The sequence below is a fragment of the Felis catus genome, chromosome B3, assembly GCF_018350175.1.
Source record: "Felis catus isolate Fca126 chromosome B3, F.catus_Fca126_mat1.0, whole genome shotgun sequence".
NCBI classification, from domain to species: Eukaryota; Metazoa; Chordata; class Mammalia; order Carnivora; family Felidae; genus Felis; species Felis catus.
The window spans coordinates 23,852,234-23,877,346 of record NC_058373.1 but is presented as its reverse complement, the minus strand read 5'-3'; the positions used below and the strand labels follow the sequence as shown (position 1 = coordinate 23,877,346).

The window sequence follows — 25,113 nt, the reverse complement described above, 5'->3', positions numbered from 1 at the left end:
CTGAATCAGCATTCAATATATGGTACAGTTTCTCTGATAGTCATAATTCATGGGCCCAGGAATTAAAGGGTAGAAATGGGAGTGGCACCATTCATTATTAATCTTAGTGACTTACTAGCAAAGTTTTACTTCCTGTCTTTATGACCTATGATTTGTTGGCCTGAAGATTTTAGTTCCAAAGGGAAGGATATTTAAAAGGAAGACACAAGAGTGATTCTACTGAACTGGAAGACTGGCACCCAGCCAGTCTGGGCTTCTCATGTCTCCAAAACAAATATGGAAGCAACTGTGGGTAACTGACCCTAATTACCAATGGGCAATTGGACTACTAACCACAAGAGAGGTAAGGAAGAGCATTCTGGACTATAGGATATCCCTTAGGACATCTCTTAGTATTACTATACCCTATAATGAAAGCCAATAAAAAACTACGACAACCAGTAAAGATTACTAATGGTCCAGACTCTTTAGAAATGAAGGTTTGGCCACCCCACAAGTTAAAGAACCAGAAGTGCTTGCTGAAGCCAAAGGGGATATAGAATGTGTAGTGGAAGAAAGTAGTTATAAATACCAGCTATAACCACATGATAGTCACCATGTGATAGTTAGGAGGACTGTAATAGTGATAAGTATTTTCTCTTTGTGATATGTTTCTGTGGGTGTATGGGTATTTGTTTTATTTAGGTATCATTAACTTTTCATCATAGTACTTCAGTTGCATGAGATCAAGGAAAAAGTGAACATTGCCCAAAATCTTTATATCCTTTCCTGGGGGAAGGCTTAAGGAGTTTTTTTTTTTTTTTTTTTTGTATTTTTTTTAATGTTTATTCATTTTTGAGAGAGAGAGAGATAGCATGAGTGGGGGAGGGGCAGTGAGAGACAGACACAGAATTTGAAGCAGGCTCCAGGCTCTGAGCTGTCAGCAGAGCCTGAAGGTGTGGGGGCTTGAACTCAAACTGTGAGATCATGACCTGAGCCTAAGTTGGAAGCTTAACCACTGAGCCACCCAGGTGCCCTGATGAGATTTTACTGTTACCCAAAGTAGCTACCTCATGTTACACACAAGTAGGACATTGTTAATATCTTTATTTGGAGATTAAGTGTGGTTTAAGGAAATTAAGTGTGGTTTAAGGAAACCTATGAGTGCCAAATTGACAAGGGGTGGACTTATGATGGTAATTTTATGTGTTAACTTGGCTGGGCCACAGTGCTCATACATTTGGTAAAACACCAGCCTGGATACAACTATGAAGGTGTTTTTTAGAGGAGGTCAACATCTAAATAGACCTTCGGTAAAGTGGATTAACCTCCTTAATGTGGGTGGGTCTCATCCAATCAGTTGAGGGTCTTGATAGAGAACAGACTCACTGTCTCCTAAGGAATAGAGAATTCTGTCATCAGCCTGGTTTTGAACTAACATACTTAACTCTTTTGTATCTCCAGTCTACCAGCCTAACCTGTAGACTTTGGACTTGCCCACAAGTCAGTTTCTTAAAATAAATCTCTCTGTCCTTAATAAACTGGCCCTTTAGAGAAAAGGTTTACAGATCTGTATCCTAGTCACTTGGCCTATATCACAAAAGTTGTCAGGGATTCCCAGTCAGAATAGTGTGATTTAAAATCTTCCTCACTGTATTTATTCTTACAAGCTTTATTAGGAATGCTAATTTTGAAATGTAAACCCTAAAAAATATATTTTTTTAGAAAATGCAAAACCCATAGACTAATTGAATAGCAAACCTAGAAATAAACCTTTGCATGTAGGTCAAATGATTTTAACAAGAGTGTAAAAATCATTCAATGGGAGAGAGGACATTCTGTTCAATACACAGTGCTGGGAAAATTGAATATCCACAAGCTAACATTATAAATCTCATGGGTAAATGCTTCATGACATTAGCTTTGGCAATGATTCCTTTGATAAGACACCAAGAGCACAGAAATCAACAGAAAACTGGATTAAATGGGAATACACCAAAATTAAAACCTTTTGTGTATCAACAGTGTGAAAAAATCCACAGAATGGGATAAAACATTTGCAAATTATATACTGATATGGGGTTAATTTGCATAATATATAAGAATTCCTACAACCCAACAACAACAAAAATAACCTGATTGAGACATGGGTAAAGGACTGGAATAGACATATCTTCAAAGAAGATATACCAATCAGTAAAAACCAGTATAAAATGAGATACCACTTTACACCCATTAAAATGGCTATGATATTCAACAGCAACAACAGAAACAGAATGATAAGTATTGTTAAGGGTACAGAGAAATTAGAACTCTTGTGCTTTGCTGTTAGAAATGTAAAATGGGTTTTTCGAGTGTAGGAGAGAAGATGGTGGGGTAGGAGGACACTGGGCTCACAGCATCCTGCTGATCACTTAGATTCCACCCACACCTGCCTAAATAACCCAGAAAAATGCTAGAAGACTAGCAGAATGGACTCTCCAGAGCCAAGTGTAGACAAAAGGCCCACGGAAGAGGAGTAGGAAGGGCAGAGAGGCGGTGCATGCTACACAGACTGGTGGGAGGGAGCCAGGGCAGTGGAGGGGCAGCCTGCCTGGCAAGGTGGATCCCCCGAGTCTAGCTTGCAAAAGCGGAGGGGCCGGACAGAGTGAGTTCTGACAGCCAGCAGGACTTAACATCTGGAATGTTATAAGTCAACAGCTCTGCTTGGAGAGCGGGAGGGCAAGAAGACACCAGGAAAGAGAGGTGTTAAGCCCTGGAAGACAGAGCTCAGCTAGGAGAGGATCAAAGGTGCTTGCCAGCGCCATCTCCCTCCCCATCCCCCAGCCAAAACCCCAAAGGGAACCAGTTCACCAAACTTGCTTGCACCACACAAACACTTAACTCTGTGCTTCTGTGGATCCATCCCTCTTATGGGTCTGCCTGCCTCCCTCCCGGTGCCATCTGGGGACCCAGATGGCAAAGGGAGCTAAGCCTGCACCTCCTGCTCCTGTGCACCTTGCTGATCCACCCTGGTTAATACGCCAGATCCCATCAAAGCAGCACCACAAGCCTGGCAGTGTGCAAGAAGCCCAGACAGGGGCCACACCACTCCACAGTGAGTCCTGCCCCTGGGAGAGAGGAAGATAAGGTACACACCAGTCTGACTATGGCCCCAGCAGTGGGCTGGGAGCAGACATTGGATCTGACTACAGCCCTGCCCACCAACACAAGTTACTCCAGACAGCACAAGGGAAGTGCCCTGCAGTTGGGAGCCACCCCAGGGACTACACAAAATGATGAAACGGAAGAAATCTCCTTAAAAGAAACTTCAGGAAGTAGCGACAGCTAATGAATTGATCAAAAACGACTTAAGCAATATAATGGAACATGAATTTAGAATAATAGTCATAAAGTTAATCACTGGGCTTGAAAAAAGTATAGAGGACAGCAGAGAATCTATTGCAACAGAGATCAAGGGACTAAAAAACAGTCATGAGGAGCTAAAAAATGCTATAAATGAAGTACAAAATAAAATGGAGGTGGCCACAGCTCGGAATGAAGAGGCAGAGGAGAGAATAGATGAATTAGAAGATAAAATCATGGAAAAAGAGGAAGCTGAGAAAAAGAGAAAAATCCAGGAGTATGAGGGGAGAATTAGAGAACTAAGTGATGCAATGAAATGCAACAATATCCATATAATAGGGATTCCAGAGGAGGAAGAGAGAGAAAGGGGCTGAAGGTATACTTGAACAAATCATAGCTGAGAACTTCCCTGATCCGGGGAAGGAAAAAAGCATTGAAATCCAAGAGGCACAAAGAACTCCCTTCAGACATAACTCGAATGAATCTTCTGCATGACACATCATAGTGAAACTGGCAAAATACAAGGATAAAGAGAAAATTCTGAAAGCAGCTAAGGATAAACATGCTCTAACATATAAAGGGAGACTGATAAGACTAGTGACATATCTATCTACTGAAACTTGGCAGGCCAGAAAGGAATGGCAGGAAATCTTCAAAGCGATGAACAGAAAAAATATGCAGCCAAGAATCCTTTATACAGCAAGTCTGTCATTTAGAATAGAAGGGGCAATAAAGGTCTTCCCAAGCAAACAAAAACTGAAGGAATTCATCACCACTAAACCAGCCCTACAAGAGATCCTAAGGGGGATTCTGTGATCGAAATGTTGCAAGGAACACAAAGTACCAAAGACATTACTACAAGCAAGAAAACCTATAGACATCACAATGACTGTAAACCCATATCTTTCTATAATAACACTGAATGTAAAGGACTAAATGCTCCAACCAAAAGACATAGGGTATCAGAATGGAAAAAAAAAAAAACAAAAAAAACAAGACCCATCTATTTGCTGTCTAAAAGAGACTCATTTTAGACCTGAGGGCACCTGTAGATTGAAAGTGAGGGGATAGAGAACTATCTATCATGCTAGTGGAACGCAAAAGAAAGCTGGAGTAGCCATTCTTATATCAGAAAACTAGATTTTAAGAGTGTAACAGGAGATGAAGAAGCGGATTGTATAATAATTACAGGATCTATCCATCAGGAAGAACTAACAATTATAAATGTCTATGCGCCGAATACGCGAGCCCCAAAATATATAAAACAATTAATCACAAAGATAAGCAACCTTATTGATAAGAATGTGGTAATTGCAGGGGACTTTAGTACTCCACTTACAGTAATGGATAGATCATCTAGACACAGGATCAATAAAGAAACAAGGGTCCTGAATGATACATTGGATCAGATGGACTTGGCGGATATATTAAGAACTCTGTATCCCAAAGCAACAGAATATAGTTTCTTCTCGAATGCACATGGAACATTCTCCAAGATAGATCACATACTGGGTCAAAAAATAGCCCTTCATAAGTATACAAGAATTGAGATCATACCATGCATACTTTCAGACCAATGCAATGAAACTTGAAATCAACCACAGGAAAAAGTCTGGAAAACCTCCAAAAGCATGGATGTTAGAGAGAACACCTTACTAAAGAATGAATGGGTCAACCAGGCAATTAGAGAAGAAATTTAAAAAATACATGGAAACAAATGAAAATGAAAATACAACAATCCAAATGCTTTGGGATACAGTGAAGGCAGTCCTGAGAGGAAAATACATTGCAATCCAGGCCTATCGCAAGAAACAAGAAAAATCCCAATAAATCTGACAGCACGCTTAAAGGAAATAGAAGCAGAACAAAACCCAACAGAAGAAGAGAAATAATAAAGATCAGAGCAGAAATAAACAATATAGAATGTAAAAAAAAAAAAAAAAACTGTAGAGCAGATCAATGAAACCAAGAGTTCATTTTTGAAAAAATAAACAAAATTGATAAACCTCTATCCAGGCTTCTCAAAAAGAAAAGGGAGATGACCCAAATAGATACAATCATGAATGAAAATGGAATTATTACAATCAATCCCTCAGAAATACAAGCAATTATCAGGGAATAATATGAAAACTTATATGCCAACAAACTGGACAGCCTAGAAGAAATGGACAAATTCTTAAGCACCCACACAATTCCAAAACTCAATCAGGAAGAAATAGAAAACTTGAACAGACCCATAACCAGTGAAGAAGTTGAATCACTCATCAAAAATCTCCCAACAAATAACATTCCAGGACCAGATGGCTTCCCAGGGGAGTTCTACCAGACGTTTAAAGCAGAGATAATACCTATCCTTCTCAAGCTGTTCCAAAAAATAGAAAGAGATGGAAAACTTCCAGACTCATTCTATGAAGCCAGCATACTTTGATTCCTAAACCAGACAGAGACCCAGCAAAAAAAGAGAACTACAGGTCAATATCCCTGATGAATATGGATGCAAAAATTCTCAATAAGATACTAGCAAATCAAATTCAACAGCATATAAAAATAATTATACACCATGATCAAGTGGGATTCATTCCTGGGCTGCAGGCCTGGTTCAACATTCGCAAATCAATTAATGTGATACATCACATTAATAAAAGAAAAGAACCATATGATTCTGTCAATTGATGCAGAAAAAGCATTTGACAAAATTCAGCATCCTTTCTTAATAAAAACCCTCGAGAAAGTCGGGATAGAAGGAACATATTTCAACATCATAAAAGCCATTTTTGAACAGCCCACAGCTAATATCATCCTCAGTGGGGAAAAACAGAGCTTTCACCTTGAGATCAGGGACACGACAGGGATGTCCACTGTCAGCACTGTTGTTTAACATAGTGTTGGAAGTGCTAGCATCAGCAATTAGACCACAAAAGGAAATCAAAGGCATCAAAATTGGCAAAGATGAAGTCAAGCTTTCACTTTTTGCAGATGACATGATATTATACATGGAAAACCAGATAGACTCCACCAAAAGTCTGCTAGAACTGATACATGAATTCAGCAAAGTCCTAGGATACAAAATTAATGTACAGAAATCGGTTGCACTCTTATACACTAATAATGAAGCAACAGAAAGACAAAGAAACTGATCCCATTCACAGTTGCACCAAGAAGCATAAAATACCGAGGAATAAACCTAACCAAACTTGTAAGAGATCTGTATGCTGAAAACTATAGAAAGCTTATGAAGCAAATTGAAGAAAATATAAAGAAACGGATAAACATTCTGTGCTCATGGATTAAATAATAAATATTGTTAAAATGTCAATACTACCCAAAGCAATCTACACATTCAACGCAATACCAATCAAAATTGCACAAGCATTCTTCTTGAAGCTAGAACAAGCAATCGTAAAATTCATATGGAACCACAAAGGGCCCCGAATAACCAAAGTAATATTGAAGGAGACCAAAGTGGGAGGCATCACAATCCCAGACTTTAGCTTCTACTACAAAGCTGTAATCATCAAGACCGCATGGTAGTGGCCCAAAAACAGACACATAGACCAATGGAATAGAACAGAAATCCCAGAATTAGACCCACAAAAGTATGGCCAACTAATCTTTGACAAAGCAGGAAAGAATATCTAATGGAAAAAAGACAGTCTCTTTAACAAATGGTGCTGGGAGAACTGGACAGCAACATGCAGAAGGATGAAACTAGACCACTTTCTTATACCATTCACAAAAATAAACTCAAAATGGATAAAGGACCTGAATGTGAGACAGGAAACTGTCAAAACCCTAGAGGAGAAAGCAGAAAAAAACCTCTGACTTCAGCCACAGCAATTTCTTACTTGACACATCCCCAAAGGCAAGGGAATTAAAAGCGAAAATGAACTATTGGGACCTCATGAAGATAAAAAGCTTCTGCACAGCAAAGGAAACCATGAACAAAACTAAGAGGCAACCAACGGAATGGGAAAAGATATTTGCAAATGACATTTTGGACAAAGGGCTAGTATCCAAAATCTATAAAGAGCTCACCAAACTGCACACCCGAAAAACAAATAATCCCGTGAAGAAACGGGCAGAAAACATGAACAGACACTTCTCTAAAGAAGACATCCAGATGGCCAACAGGCACATGAAAAGATGCTTAATGTCGCTCCTCACCAGGGAAATACAAATCAAAACCACACTCAGATACCACCTCACACCAGTCAGAGTGGCTAAAATGAGCAAATCAGGAGACTATAGATGCTGGTGAGAATGTGGAGAAACAGGAACCTCTTGCACTGTCAGTGTGAATGCAAACTGGTGCAGCCACTCTGGAAAACAGTGTGGAGGTTCCCCCAAAAATTAAAAATATATCTACCCTGTGATCCAGCAATAGCACTGCTAGAAATTTACCCAAGGGATACATGAGTTCTGAGGCATAGGGGTACTTGTACCCCAATGTTTATAGCAGCACTTTCAACAATGGCCAAATTATGGAAAGCGCCTAAATGTCCATCAACTGATGAATGGATAAAGAAATTGTGCTTTATATACACAATGGAATACTACGTGGCAATAAGAATGAAATATGGCCTTTTGTAGCAACGTGGATGGAACTGGAGAGTGTTATGCTAAGTGAAATAAGTCATACAGAGAAAGACAGATACCATATGTTTTCACTCTTATGTGGATCCTCAGAAACTTAACAGAAGACCATGGGGGAGGGGAAGAAAAGAAAAAAAAAAAAGAGGTTAGAGAGGGAGGGAGCCAAAGCATAAGAGACTCTTAAAAGCTGAGAACAAACTGAGGGTTGATGGGGGGTGGGAAGGAGGGTGTGTGATGGGTATTGAGAAGGGCACCTGTTGGGATGAGCACTGGGTGTTATATGGAAACCAATTTGACAATAAATTTCATATTTAAAAAAAAAGAAACATATAATGGTACATCTGCTATGGGTAATAGTGTTTCCTAATGTGTATGTGTATATATATATATATATATATATATATATATATATATATATATACATACACACACACACCCTAACCCTAGCTAAGGCTCTCTCCCCATGGGGACCCAATACCAAAGCCTGACAACACCATGTGCCTGGGATCCAGAAGCAGTGCAGGATCACTTGGCATAGAACATGGAACATCACCATGTTATTTTCAAGGCCCAGCTGTAGCTGCCGGAGAGGATTCCTGAGGCCTACCCGACCAGTGGCCCATACAGTTGTCTGGCCTTGGATCCCAAATACTAATCCTGAATGGCACCCTCCCTTGTGCCTTCCACTCAGCCCTTCGGGGAGACAACTGCATGTGTGTGTGTATACATACATATATATATATATACATACATATATATATATATATACACATACATATATATATACATACACATATATATACATACATATATATATACATATATATATATACATACATATATATATATACACACATACACACATACATACACACACACATATATACACATTACATATATACACAATACATATATATACACATTACATACATATATATATACATTACATATATATATTACATATATATGTATACATATATATATTTTTTTTAGGAAACACTATTACCCATATGTAGCATATAAATGCAATGGAATATTAATTTTAGAAAGGAAGAAAATTCTGTCATATACTTCAATATGGATGAACCGTGAAGACATTATGTCAGTGAAATATGCCAGATAGCAAGGGACAATGTTGTATGATTCCACTTATATGAAGTATCCAGAGTAGTCAAATTTATAAAGACAGAAAAATAAAATACTCATTTCCAGGGGCTCAGGATAGACAGGAAGGAGAATTATTGTTTAATGGGTACAGAGTTTTAGTTTTGCAAGATGAAGAGTTCTGGAGATGTATGGTTGATGATTGCCGAGCAATGTAACATTTAATGCTACTGAGCTATATACTTAAAAGTGATTCAGATGGTAAATTTTATCTTATATACATTTGACCACACACACACAGATAGTACAAAGCATTATGACAAATTAGAAAGTTAGGAGATTCATGAAAATCAAGTCCAGATGCAAATTTTAAAGTACGAAAAAATGTCACTCTGTTATACATTTCCAGGGACATTATTTTGGATTTTACTTTATAAGTGACTGGTAAAACATTTATTTTTTCTATCAACAATTCTGAAAAAAAAAATTCTATTGATTATTAATACTAACTAAAGTTGTTTTGGTCCCTACTCCCCTGGCCTTAATTGTCACTAATCCATTGATCCAAACTTATGCTACACTCAAATCTGACTGTTTCCACTGAGATTCTGGTTTCTAACCCTCTCACCGTTTTTACCAGATATCAGGAATCTGGGCTCCCTGAAAGTTAATATGTCATCAAGATTGGCCTTGATGACAAAGGGCTTGTTAAGCTATCCCTGATTCTTAGAGACAAGTTTTAAGCAAAAAATAACAGAATATAAATAATTATATGTTTTAGGAGGATACTGACTCATTATTACACAATTCACAAGATAGTCACGGACATTTTCAGTCAGAAGAAGCAGGAAGGCTGCAAAATGGAGAAATAATATAACCAACACAAAGAATGAACATCTACAGTTCACTTTTCCTAAAAGCAGGAGGAACCTTCTCATACTTCACCTTATTTGGGGGCAACTTTTCAGATTCCATTGGTCTGAAAGCTCTCCTGTTTGAAGTTTCCCTTGCACCGAACAAGCCACATGTTCAAGTATGGGAGCAAAGCAACCTCCAATCCAAATAACTTGGTATAGGTCACTCTCCTTGAGATGTTTCATGACTTCTCTCTCTTCCCAATACTGTCCTCAAAACACTCCCTACTTCACATTCAAGACAAGAAACAGTCCCCATTCCTCCATGGTCCTGTCACATCTGAATCTCAGGTCAGACTCTTGCATCTAGCCTAGGACTTTTCTCTCCCTCCTTATTTTAGTTTGGACAGTACAAACTTCAGGAAGCCTTTCAGGAGGTTTTCAGAGGTAGAGACACCTTAACACAAAGCACATTCCATATGCTAGTACTTCTATCTGCATTTCAAATACACACCAATTAAACATTAATCTAATGTCCACCAGAATGTAACCTCTAAGATAAAGGGGTCTTATGTTCCTAACTTGTGATCTCCCACAACATACACACAAGTAATTGAATGACTACACCTACATGGACATTCAACAATAGTTTAATTATATAAATCAGGGGTTAGCAACCTTCTTCTGTAAAGAGCAAGGTAGGAAATATTTTAGGCTTTAAGAGCCATAGGTCTCTGTTGCAACTACTTTGCTGCTACAGTGCAAAAGCTGCCAAAGACAATGCATAACCAAATGGACATAATTGTATTCCAATAAAATTCTACTTATGGACACTTAAATTTGAAGAAATAGTATCCTCTTGATTTTTTCCCAGCTACTTGAAAACATAATCAATTTTAGCCCACATGCCACATACATACAGGTAGAAGTCTGGATTTGGCCACAGGTTGTACTTACTGACCGCTAGTATAAATGAATACAGTTTGAACCAGTTCCAAATGTGTCTTTATGATCCAATTCTTTCTGTTTTTCCAGTTATCCTGTAGACTTCTCCATATCTTACCAGAGGACTAACCCAGTAACAATCCTTCAATGCATGCCATGTATCCTCCACTCCATGGGGCCTAATAACCCATCAAACCCCATACCTTGTCTCTCTCTTCTCACTCCCTATGTCTGTGAAACAGATATTTTCCCTTTTTGGAAGTATCTCCAAGCTTAGTCTCCTGGCCTGTGAATCTCCATAAAATCCACCCCCTTTCCATACCCTGGAGCCCTAACCCAATCATGTCTTCCTTAAGAATCCCTACCTGGGTGTCTTCTGCTAGGGTCTCAAACAGTACATTCACAAACACACTGTACTTAGCTCATCATCCTTTCATAAACAGTAGATTGTCTGACTGCTTGCCTTCTCTGTTTTCCAAATCAGCTCCCCATAAGAGCCATAGATTTCTTACCAACAATTCCACAAATGAGCTGGCAAAAAGTGAATTTTCAATCATCATTTTAGAATCAATGACTCTCACTGCTGGGAAACACATTATACTCAAAAAAAAAAAAACTGAAACAAACTTGAAATCATTTGGTATATGCGACGTCATTGCTAGTAAAGACAGGGATAAGTACAGTATAGTAAGCTTATGAGAGGATTGTCACCAGGCAAAACTAAAAAAAAAAATAGAAGTACAGTGGCTCTGTGGTGGTAAGAGATAGGCTGGGGAGAGTACCACAATGGTTGAAACTTGCTACCAGGGCTGGCTCATGGCTCACAGAATATTGAGCTGCAACCCTAAAGGTGAGACCTTACCTCTGGGGAACTTGCTACCTTTGTACTGTGATTTATAATATATATCTTCACCCCCTTTCTGGAACAGAGCTCCTAAAATTCTTGGAATTTCCTGTGATGAGAGTGCTAAAATTACCTTTGGTTATGTTAATGAGGTAACATTAGAAGGTCTGGAAAGAAGGGGTCTGGTTTGGTTGCCAGAACCATGTGATTAGAGGGTTGGAATTTTCAGTCCTATGTCCCTGATATTGTGGGAGGGGGAGATGGGCTGAAGATTAAATTATTAGCCATTGTAAACTGATCCAATCAACCATTCATATGTAATAAAACCTCCATAAAACCCCACAAAGTTAGGGTTAGGAGAGCTTCCAGATTGCTGAAACAATGGTTCCATGTGCAACGTTCTGGACCCAAACTCCATGGAGAAACAAGTTCCTTTGTTTGGGACTTTGCCATGTGTGTCTTTCCATCTAGCTATTCATTATATCTTTTGTAATAAACTTGTAATCTGTGAATAAACTGGTTACTTGAGTCTTAGGAGTCAATCTAGCAAATTAATCCCACCTAAGGAGGAGGCCATATGAATCTGAATTACAGCCAGTTGGTAAGAAGCACAGGTAACAACCTGAATTTGGAAATTGGCATATGAATGAAGGGGTAGTTTTGTGGGTCTGAATCCTTAACCTGTGGAATCTGATTTTATCTGTGGATAGATGGTGTCAGAATGGAGTTCAATTATAGGTCACCCAGATGGTCTCCAAGAATTGTTTGATGGTATGGGGAAAAACTCCCCACACATTGGAATCGTGTTCAGAAAACTTAATACTCAATATTCAGCTAGGCTTGAGTACCACTCTTCTCTAGCTCCCACACCAATGCCAGTTCCAGAACCCCACTGGTTAGGAGAGAAAGACAAAAGAACTAGTTAACTTGTGGGCTTCAAGTACTCAAAACTTTTTTTTTTAAATATATGAACTTCTTTATTTTCTATAACATTCTCTGAAAAGAGTAAGAAAACTGATGCACAGATAATTTGACTGAAGTTCCCACACCTTTTTTTTAATTATCATTATTATTTTCATCATAAGGCTAAGAAGATCACAAGCATATGCCAGTGAATTGGCAAGATCTAGATCCAGTTAGTATAACAGATGTGGAAGATGTTAAGATGCTTAAGAAGAATATGGGGCACCTGGGTGGTTTAGTCAGTTGAGTATCCGACTCTTGATCTCTGCTCAGGTCATGATCTCATCGTTCATGAAATCAAGCCCCATGTTGGGCTCTGTGCTGACAATGTGGAGTCTGCTTGAGATTCTCTCTCTCCCTCTCTCTGCCTCTCCCCCACTTGTGCTTTCTCTCCCTCTCTCTCAAAATAAATAAACTTTTTTTTTTTTTTTTAAGATGGGTAAGTAGAGCTTATTAAAGAATGTGAAGAGAGGCACCTGGCTGGCTTGGTTTGTAGAACATCATGCCACTCTTGATCTCAGGGTTGTGAGTTTGAGTCCCACATTGGGTATAGAGATTACTTAAAAAAAGAATATGAAGGAACATGTAATGATATGACAGAATGTTAGAATACATTATCACTTGTTGGAATGGAGATAGTCACCAATTCAAATGCTCAATAAACATTAGTTATTCAGATGAAATGTTTGGCCACTGAACTCAGTTAATGGCAGAAACTCCTGAAATAATTCCACTGAATGAAGATCATCTAGTAACATAAGGAAGTGTTCCAAAAATTGATACTTGATCTTGAAATGATACTCTACCATTTAGTCAAAGAATGAAAGGTTAAAGGGAGACTTGGAAAGAGAATAAAGGGTTGGGTAAACAACAACAGATACTGAATCTCTTCATGTAATACACAATGAATTTAAGCATCACATAGTGACATTTTCTGAATTGAGAGTTTGATAAGCTGAAAACAAAAATGGTTAAAAGAGGGTGCCCTGCTGTCTCAGTTAGTAGAGTATGTGACTCTTAACCTCAGGATGATGAGTTCAAGCCCCAGGTTGGGCATAGAGCCTACTTAAAAAAATGCCTCAAAAAAAAAAAAAGTATATGAGAGTATCTCATGAGTATCTATGAGACCATTTCCCTCTACCTGATAGATATAGCAAAAAGAAAAAAAAAATCAAGAATCAGCTGCATAGGGGCAACTGGTTGGCTCACTCAGAAGAGCTTGTGACTCTTGATCTTGGTGTCATGCAAGCCTCACGTTGGGTGTAGAGATTACTAAAAAACAAACAAACAAAAGAATCAACTGGGGTGCCTGGGTGGCTCAGTTGTTCAGGCATCTGACTTTTGATTTTGACTCAGGTCATTGAAAGGGTGGGCCTACGCTGGCTGACTCCATCTTGTTCTGTGTCCTTCACCTTGACTACACCTCCTGCCCTTGAGTAACCCCACCCTCACCTGCCTAACAGGACTCGGACCCTTCCCCAGCCAATCGGCTGAGGCCATAGCCATTACCTCACCAACTGCCCCTAGGCCCCAATAAAACCTTTGTCCTTTTGAAAGTCGCTCTCTCTCCCTGGTATCTCACCACTGCATCAGTGCAGGTAGGGGATTGAGTTCGAGCTAGCTCGAATAAAGGCTCTTTTGCTTTTACATCGGACTCGGCTTCCTGGCAGTACTTGGGGATCACGAATTCTGGGCATAACATTTGGGGGCTCGGCCCGGGATCCCCAAGACCCCCGAGGGACCCCCGACCCGGAGAGCCTGACTGGCCACGGTTAGTGTCTGTTTGTTCTGTCTTTTCTGTGTGAGCTCATTTCTGGAATTCTGATAGTGCCCGACGCGGTCTAAGTGGACGCACTGGAGGACCACGGGCCGGGAGTTTCAGAAGACGCTCTGATCCTCCCTTCTGGAGGGACGTGGAATCCCCTCAAATGTCTAAGCTAGCTCTCAGTTTTGCTTCCATGGAGTTGGAAGACTTTCTAGGGGCCCTCTGTTTGTCTGTTTTTGTGTTTCTCTGTTTTGTTCTGTGGACTTAGTGGACGGACCTTATGGGACAGACTCAGACTACTCCTCTAAGTATTATGATTGATCACTTTAAGGATGTGAGGGGAAGAGCTAACAACCTCAGTGTGGAAGTCCGAAAGGGTCGGTTGCAGTTTTTTTGTTCTAGCGAGTGGCCAACTTTCAATGTCGGATGGCCACCAGAGGGGACCTTCGATCTCCCTACCATCCACCGAGTAAGGAGTATCATCTCTCAGCCTAAGATGGGCCATCTTGATCAGCTCCCTTACATTATCACTTGGCAGGACCTTGTAGAAGACCCACCCTCTTGGCTTAAGCCCTTCCTAGCCCCACTCCCTCTAGAGCCAAAACCCATTCTTGCTTTGCAGGGGACAAAGAAGAAGAAAAGTCTTACCCAGCCTTCAGCACCCCTCTACCCTGTCCTAAAGGGGGGTACTGAAGAAGAATTAATTTTTCCTCTCCTGTATAACCCCTCTAGGGTGCCGGAAGAACACCATCCTCCCCCTCTGGGGGAGGCAGACGCTGTTCTGAGGGCGGGAGGCGGAAACGCTCCAGTGGGAAGCCCGCCCTTTACCAGACAAAGGGCTCAGAGGGAGCAATCCGCCTCCGCCGCCGACTCCACTATTCTGACCCTGCGAGCCACCGGACCCCAAACGCTGAGGGGAATCAGCCCCATCACTATTGGCCTTTCGCCACTAGTGACCTCTACAATTGGAAAGCTCAGAATCCTAAGTTTTCTGAGAAACTGGCAGGGCTTATTGATTTATTAGACTCTGTTCTTTTTACCCATCAGTCCACGTGGGACGATTGCCAGCAGCTTTTGCAGGTCCTGTTCACGACTGAAGAAAGAGAAAGAATCCTCAATGGGGCCCGAAAACTAGTTCCGGGCGCAGACGGGAATCCCACCACCAACCAGGCTCAGATAGATGCCTCCTTCCCCTTAACTCGGCCCCAGTGGGATTTCAATATGGCAGAAGGTAAGGAGAGGCTCCGGGTCCACCGCCAGACTCTAATGGGGGGGGTCTCCGAATGGCTGCTAGGAAGCCAACCAATTTGGCCAAGGTAGGAAATGTACAACATGGAAAAGATGAATCTCCAGCTGCCTTTTTAGAATGGATCATGGAGGGATTCCGTACCTATACCCCCATGGATCCAGAGGCTCTGGAAAGCAAGGCAGCTGTTATCATGGCCTTTGTAAACCAATCGGCCATAGACATTAGGAGAAAATTACAGAAAATAGATAGACTAGGAGAAAAAAGTTTGCAGGAGTTACTGGTGGTAGCCAAAAAGGTATATAATAACCTGGAGCCTCCTGAGGACAAGGAGACTCACGCCATGGCGGCTGCCAGCAGTAAGCAGACTCAAGACCTGGCCAGAATACTACTAGCTACCACTGCTGACTTCCCCAAGGAACGAGACCACCATCTCCGGCAGCTGGCAGATGGTACAAGAAAAGGTAAAGGAACCACCAAGGGGGGGAAGCAGAGGCTGCAGAAGGATCAGTGCGCATATTGCAAGGAGATAGGGCATTGGGCCTGAGATTGTCCAAAAAGGGCTGGCGGGAAGGGAAGCAAGACTGATCGAGTAAAAGTCCTAGAGCTAGATGAACTAAGTGATTAGGGGAGTCGGGGTTCGGACCCTCTCCCCGAACCCAGGGTAACTCTTAAAGTGGAGGGGACCCCTATTGACTTCCTTGTCGACACCGGAGCACAACATTCGGTCCTCCACACCACACAAGGAAAACTAGCTAGCAAGAAGTCCTGGGTACAAGAGGCAACTGGTATGAGCCAGTATTCATGGACTACCCGAAGAACAGTAGATTTGGGAACGGGCCAGGTATCCCACTCCTTTATGGTAATACCAGAATGCCCCTACCCACTGTTAGGAGGGGACTTACTGACCAAGATTGGAGCTCAGATAACTTTCAGACAAGGGGGGCCTCAGGTCACTGATGGCAAGGGCCACCTCATTCAGGTCCTGACCATGAAACTGGAGGATGAATACCTCTTCCACCAGGAGGCGCTCTCGAGAGAGAATAATATAGACAGATGGCTACAAGAATTCCCCTCAGTTTGGGCAGAGACGGGGGCGATGGGACTAGCCACTCACAGGACCCCAGTCCTAGTAGAGCTCAAGCCAGGAGAGAGTCCGGTAAGGATCAAACAATACCCCATGTCTCAGGAGGCCTGGAAGGGGATTCAGCCACACATCCGGAGACTACGAAGCCTAGGGGTACTAGTTCCTTGCCAGTCTGCCTGGAATACCCCCTTACTGCTGGTCAAAAAGCCTCACACAAATGACTACCGACCGGTACAAGACCTCCGGGAAGTAAATTAGAGGGTCACGGACATACACCCAACTGTTCCCAACCCATATACTCTCTTGAGCTCCTTGGCGCCCTCCAGGATCTGGTATACTGTACTAGATTTAAAGGACGCCTTCTTCAGTCTGCTGCTGGCACCCCAGAGCCAACCCTTGTTCGCCTTTGAGTGGCATGATCCGGAGGAGGGCTACAGTGGGCACGGCTACCTCAGGGATTCAAAAATTCACCCACCATCTTCGATGAGGCACTACACGAGGACCTGGGTGAGTACAGAAGGGAGCACCCTGGCCTCACCCTTCTACAGTACGTAGATGACATCCTGATTGCTGCCGACATGGCCAAAGACTGTGAGCGAGGGACCCAGGACCTGCTGGCTACCTGGGGGCCTTAGGGTACCAGGCATCCGCGAAGAAGGCTCAGATATGCAGGGAGAGGGTAAGTTACCTGGGATATATCCTGGAGGGCAGACAGCGGCGGTTACCAGATGCCAGAAGAGAAACTGTCCTAAAGATCCCTACTCCCACCTCTCGAAGAGAAGTGAGGGGATTCCTAGGATCAGCCAGCTACTGCCGCCTCTGGGTTCCAGGTTTTGCTGAGATCGCCAGGCCCCTATATGAAGCTACCAAAGAGGGGAAAACATTTAAATGGGCTGAAAAAGAAGAAACTGCCTTTAATCAGTTAAAAAAGGCCCTCCTAAGTGCCCCAGCCCTGGGCCTTCCAGACATTATGAAGCCCTTCCACCTCTTTGTAGACGAACATAAGGGAATAGCAAAAGGGGTTCTAACTCAAGCCTTAGGCCCCTGGAACCGCCCAGTGGCTTACCTGTCTAAGAAACTAGACCCAGTGGCTGCCAGCTGGCCGCCATGCCTAAGAATTATTGCAGCAACAGCACTCCTAGTCAAGGATGCAGACAAACTGACACTAGGACAGTAGATCTGGATCATGACCCCACACGCCATTGAAGGGGTCCTGAAACAGCCTCCTGATAGATGGGTGAGCAACACACGTATGACTCATTACCAGAGCCTCCTACTCAACCCTCCACGAGTGCGGTTCCACCCCAGTGCAGCCCTCAATCCTGCAACCCTGCTGCCCGACCCTGACCTAGGTGCTCCACTACATGACTGTGCAGGAATCCTGAAACAAGTACATGGATTCTGGACTGACCTGACCGACTGGCCCCTCCCCGATGCCGAGGCTACTTGGTTCACTGATGGCAGCAGCTTTGTGCGAGACGGACACAGGTATGCGGGTGCAGCGGTGGTCACTGAAACAGACACCGTATGGGTGGAGGCTCTACCCTCTGGAACGTCAGCCCAGCGAGCAGAGCTCATAGCCCTCACCAAGGCACTGATGCTGGAGCTGGACAACGGCTTAACATCTACACAGACAGCCATTATGCATTTGCCACAGCTCATATTCATGGGGCAATTTATCAGGAGAGGGGGTTACTGACGGCAGAAGGACGGACTATAAAAAATAAGCAGGAGGTACTTAACCTGCTTACGGCCTTATGGCTTCCTGCCAAACTAGCCATTATCCACTGCCAAGGGCACCAAAAAGCTGATAACCCAGTAGCTAGAGATAATTGAAAGGCTGACCAGGCAGCCAAGGCAGTAGCCCTTACTCCAGTCCCCACCATGACCATTACAACTACTGGACCCCGGAGACCCAGTTTTACCAGACCAGCCCAAATACTCCCAGGAGGAGTTACAGCGGATCAAGAAACTCCCCATGGCCCAGGAGATAAAAGGATGGTGGTATACACCTAACAAGGAGCTCGTGCTGCCAGACCAGCTCGGAGTCTCAATATTAGAGCACATGCATTGGTCTCACATGGGGGCCTGAAAATTAAAAGACTTAATCCGACATGCCGGAATCAAGATTCACCAACAGGACACCAAAATAAAGCAAGTTGTATCTGCCTGCAAGACCTGCCAACTCACCAACGCGAGAGCCACATCAAATAAAAAAGGAACCAGGTTCAGAGGCACCAGACTGGGAGCCCAATGGGAAGTTGACTTCACTGAAGTCAAACCAGGAAATTATCGTTTTAAATATCTTTTAGTATTTACAGACACCTTCTCTGGCTGGGTGGAGGCATACCCAACCAAGCATGAAATGGCTCAGACGGTGACTAAGAAGCTACTAGAAGACATCTTACCCAGGTATGGTTTTCCTGCCATGGTAGGATCAGACAATGGACCAGCTTTTATCTAGCAGGTAACACAGGCAGTAGCCAAGGTGGTGGGGGCAAACTGGAAATTACATTGTGCTTATAGGCCCCAGAGCTCAGGACAGGTAGAAAGAATGAATAGAACCCTAAAAGAGACCCTTACCAAATTAACCATGGAGACTGGCGGGGACTGGGTGACTCTCCTACCGTACGCCCTTTACCGGATTAGAAACATTCCTTACACTCTGGGTTTTACTCCCTACGAGATCATGTTTGTCAGGCCACCCCCTGTTATTCCCAGCCTTCGAGCTGAACTTATTGCTGAGTTTAAAGATCAAGAACTTTTTCTTTCCTTGAGCAGGCTCCAGAGGGCGCACGAGGACATTTGGCCGCACCTCCATGCCATCTATGAGGCTGGCCCGATCTCGACACCTCATCAGTACAGGCTGGGAGACTGGGTCTACGTCAAGAGGCACCACTGAGAGACTCTTGAGCTGAGCTGCAAGGGATCCTACATCATGGTGTTGACAACCCCCACCGCTCTTAAGGTAGACGGCATCGCAACCTGGGTCCATCACACCCACGCTTGGCCAGCGGACCCCTCCTCGATCCGGAAGGACTTCGTCACATGATAGGCCATCAGTCGGGACCAACACAACCCGCTCAAGCTCAAGCTACAGCGCATTCGACCCACCTAATATTGATAACTCTGTTAACTCTGCTTGTCATTGCTCATGCTGCCGGAAGTCCCCACGCCCCCCAAAACATCACCTGGCAGATCATAGACACCAGCTCAGGGACAATACTTAATCAGACCTCCCAGAGCCACCCCAGGGACACTTGCTTCCCAGAACTTTGCATAAACCTCCAAACTCTGTTCCCCTTGTCACCATAAATGCAGCCGGTCCCATGATTGGGTCCGGAAGCTACATGACAAGGGGGGAATGAAAGGGCGGGCCTACGCCGGCCAACTCCATCTTGTTCTGTGTCCTTCACCTTGACTACACCTCCTGCCCTTGAGTAACCCCCCCCCCCCCACCTGCCTAACAGGACTCGGGCCCTTCCCCAGCCAATCGGCTGAGGCCATAGCCATTACCTCACCAACTGCCCCTAGGCCCCAATAAAACCTTTGTCCTTTTGAAAGTCACTCTCTCTCCCTGGTATCTCACCGCTGCATTGTGCACGTAGGGGATTGAGCTCGAGCTAGCTCGAATAAAGGCTCTTTTGCTTTTATATCAGACTCGGCTTCCTGGCGGTACTTGGGGATCACGAATTCTGGGCATAACAGTCATGATTTCAGGGTCCTGAGATCAAGTCCCACATATGGCTCCACACTAGGCAAGGAGCCTGCTTAAGCTTCTCTCTCTCCCTCTCTCTCTGTCCCTCTCACACTCTTTCTAAAAAAATTAATTAAAAAAAAGAATCAACTGCATAGCTGATAGCACTACATAAAACGTTACAGATTCATATAAATAAACTATTTGATGTTCCACAGGATCCAGTTCAAAATTAGTGACACCCTTTGGCCACCTTATAATGAATTGCTGTTACTCCTGGAGATATCTAGAAGATCCAACCCAGATAGAATTGGAAACCTCCTATCAGTAAAAGGATTGTCTCTTTTTCACACAATACTTAAAGAATCTTGTCACTCAAGGCTAATGGAAACTCTGAGGACTATCTCCATAAGAACATTATTTGCATATAAAAGCACAAAGGCCATCTTCCTTTTATCCTTAAAATTGCATATACCCCGGGGGCCCTGGCTGGCTAAGTTCAGTAGAGCATATGAATCTTTGATCTCTTGGTTGTAAATTCAAGCCCCACCTTGAGTATAGACATTACATAAAAATAAAATTAAAAACAAAACAAAACTGTGAGGCCCCTGGGTGGCTCAGTCAGTTAAGCATCTGAGTCTTGGTTTCAGCTCAGCTTGTGATTTCACAGTTTGTGAGACAGAGCCACATATTGGGCTTGCACTGATGGCATGGAGCCTGCTTGAGATTCTCTCTCTCTCTCTCTCTCTCTCTCCTTTTATTCTGCCCCTCCCCTGCTCATTCTCTTGCTCTATTTCTCTCAAAATAAATAATCTTGAATTTTTTTCTGAATAAAAAAGAAGGCATATGCCACAATCTATTGTTTATTTTAAAGAATTTACCTTTGTTTATTTTGAGAGAGAGAGAGAGAGAGAGAGAGAGAGAGAGAGAGAGAGAGTTCATACACAACTGGGGGGAGGATCAGAGAGTGAGGGAAACAGAGAGAATCCCAAGAAGGCTCTGCACTATTAGCACAGAGCCCAATGTGGGGCTCGAAACTACAAACCCTGAGATCATTACCTGAGCCAAAATCAAGAGTTGGAGGCTTAACTGACTAAGCTATTCACATGCTCGTCTATTATTTATTTTAAAATGATCTTCTCATTCAGTCAGTGCTCTAGAGTTTTAAACTATATGGACAAGAATGCAAGTAAAAATATTCTAGACTTAGTCATTATATAATATTTAATGTACCTTACTTCCTACAATATTCTTTGGAAAATAATTTATGATATTGCTAATGTAATATTTTCCATTTAAATTTCAATAGTTTTTTTTAATGCATTTGACTTCCATTTAGTGCTTAATCCTTTTATACTTAGGAATTATAATATTATAATTTATGTATATACAAATGACCAATAGATAAAAAGGTGCTCAACATCACTCATCATGAGGGAAATGCAAATCAAAACTGCAATGAGAGATCACCTCACACTGGTCAGAATGGCTAAAATCACAAACACAGGAAACAACAGGTGTTGGTAAGGATGTGAAGAAAGGGAAACTCTCTTGCACTGTTTGCTCCTGGGAATGCAAACTGGTACATCTGCTCTGGAAAACAGTATGGAGTTTCCCCAGAAAGTTAAAAATAGAACTACCCTACAATTCAGTAATTATACCACTAGGTATTTATGCAAAGATTACAAAAATACTAATTCGAAGGGATATATGCACCCCAATGTTTATAGCAACATTTTCTACAATAGCCAAATTATGGGAAAAGCCCAACTGTCTACCAACTGTTGAATGAATAAAGAAGAAGTGGTATATGTATAGTATGGAATATTCCTCAACAGTGAAAAAGAATGAAGTCAGCGCACCTGGGTGGCTCAATGAGTTAAGCATCTGACTTTGGCTCAGGTCACCATCTCACAGTTCCTGAGCTTGAGCCTGCATCAGGCTCTCTGTTGTCAGCACCCTCTATCCCTCTCTCTCTCTCTCTGTCCCTCCACTGCTCATGTTCTCCCTCTGTCAAAAATAAACATTAAGAAAAAAATAATGAAATATTTCCATTTGCAATGATATAGATGGACCTAGAGAGTATAATGCTAGGTGAAACAAGTCAGAGAAGGACAAATACCACATGATTTCATTGATAGTGGAATTTAAGAAACAAAACAAGAAAGCAAAGGGAAAAAATAAGAAAGAGAGACAAAGCAAGAAATAGACTCTTAACTGTAGACAACAAACTGATGGTTACCAGAGGGGAGGTGGGTGGATGGAGGGATTGGTGAAATAGATGATGGGGATTAAGGAGTACACTTGAAATGAGCATTGGATGATGTATGGAAGTGTTGAATCACTATATTGTACACCTGAAACTAATATTACACTGTATTAACTAATTATAAATTAAATTTAAAAAAACTCATTACTAATAATGTGCAGATGGAACAGGACACAGATTCAGAGATTTTTGGAGTATCTTCTGAGAATTTAAAGTGAGGACATAAGCAGAATGAAAGAAAAATATTTATGCATAAAATATCCTTTGCCCCCTTAAAGAAAACAATGTAACAATATAACATTACCTCCTTTATTCAATTTTACTTGAAAACATGTATTTTTCTCCTGTGGCAGAGACTGATTACTAACATAAAAAGTATCACATGGACTTTGACCTCATGCTTACTATTCCATAGGAAAAGAAATGTTGGACCCATCTTGGAAAAAAAATTCACATATGCCTTTTATAGGAAATTGTGTGGCAGCCCCACGGAAGGTTGTCTGGGGTTGGCCATGGCCCTGGGCTTCTTCTGTCACCTAAGGCTCAAACAGATAAGTTGCCACACTCATGAGGGGACACCCACTTGACAGAGTCCCTACAGCTTCCCTAAGCTACTGTCAATTCAGGCCCTGTGTACCTACAAAGATTCCTCATCCCCCTAGATCAAGAGCCCTTTCTCTTTCCAGAACACTGCTTGAATTTTCTGTGACATTTTTGAAAGCTTGATATTAAACCTATGATGCCTACATTGTGTTCCTCTGTCAACCAATGGTAAGGAAGGAAGAACAGAAGAATGAACAATGGGAGGGGAAAAGAGAGGAGGAGAGGAGAAGACAAAACAAGGGAGACTCTGGGAAAGAGGGTTCTCAATGTGGAGGAAGGTGATACAGATAGGGAATGGAGGAAGGCAAATCAAACCCTGTGTGACTATATTGGGATTGCAAGTATCATTATAATTACATGTGAAAAATACATGCACACACAGTTTTTATGGATCTATATATCTATACACAGATCCTCCACAACTTATGATGGGGTTATGTTCTGATAAGCCTGAGTTGAAAACATTAAAAGTCAAAAATGTTAAAAACACCTAACCTACCAAACATCATAGCTTAGCCTAGCCTACCTTAAATGTGTTCAGAAATCTTACATTAACCTACAGTTGGGCAAAATCAAACACAAAGGCTATCTTACAATAAAGTGTTGAATATCTCATGCAATTTATTGAATACTGTACTGAAAGTGAAAAATATAATGGTTGCATGGGCACAGACTGCATGGCTGACTGGTAGCTGTGGCACCCTGCTATTGTCCAGCATCAAGAAAGAGTATCATGCCTCAGATCACTAGCCTGAGAAAACATAAAAAAAATTAAATTTGCAGTATTGCTCTCTTGGGTCCTTGCTTCCAAGATGACCAAGAAAAGAAGAAATAATGGCCATGTTGCAAAAAGGGTCACATGTGGCCTATTTGTGGCACCAGCTATGCCCACTGCATGCCCAAGGATAGGGCCATTAAGAAGTTCCTTTTATGTGGGTGGCTCTGTCGGCTCAGGTCATGATCTCATGGTTCATGCCTTCCAGCCCCAGATCAGGCTGTTAGCGCATAGCCCACTTCAAATCCTGTATCGTCCTCTCTTCCCCTCCCCTGCTCACACACACACTCTCTCAAAAAGAAAAAAAAAACATTAAAACAAAAAAAGTTCCTTTTATTCAGAACATAGTAGAGGCCACCACTGCCAGGGACATTTCCAAAGTGAGTATCTTAGTTGCCTATGTGCTTCCCAAGCTGTATGTGAAGCTACATTACTGTGGGAGTTGTGCCATTCACAGCAAAATGGTCAGGAATTGCTCTGGTGAAGCACAAAAAGACCAAACACCCCTCCCAGATTAAAATTTTCTTTTCTATTTTTCTTTTAGAGAGGGAGAGAGAGAATGTGTGTATGCATGGGAGAGGGGCAGAGAAAGAGAGAGGAAAGAATCTTAAGCAGGATCCATGCTCAGCCCAGAGCTGGCATGGAGTTCCATCCTACAAACTATGAGATCATGACCTGAGCCAAAATCAAGGGTTAGAAGCTCAACCAACTGAGCCTCCAAAACATCCCCAAACCCTACATTTAGACCAGCTGGTGCTTCCCCACAACCTCCACTGAAGTCCATGTAAGGAAGTAAGTCCTTAAGTACTGAAGAGAAATTGTTCTCTGGAAAAAACAAACAAACAAACAAACAAACATGGAGTTTATACTTTAAAAAAATTTGAAGCATGATTTCCACGAAATGAGTATTGCATTTGCACCATTGTAAAGCTGAAAAATCATAACTTGAACCATTATAAATTGGGGACTATCATAGTTATATAGAACTACATATTTGTTTAAGTTTATTTATTTGGAGAGAGAGAGAGCACAAGTGAGGAAGAG

General features: G+C 42.1%; 2 pseudogenes; both read left to right on the top strand.

Annotated features, from left to right (window-relative positions):
* The first annotated feature begins 12,769 nt into the window (after positions 1–12,769).
* On the top strand, positions 12,770–20,753 carry LOC109501092 (annotated as a pseudogene).
* Positions 20,754–24,106: 3,353 nt separating this feature from the next.
* On the top strand, positions 24,107–24,857 carry LOC109501091 (annotated as a pseudogene).
* The last annotated feature ends 256 nt before the right edge of the window (positions 24,858–25,113 follow it).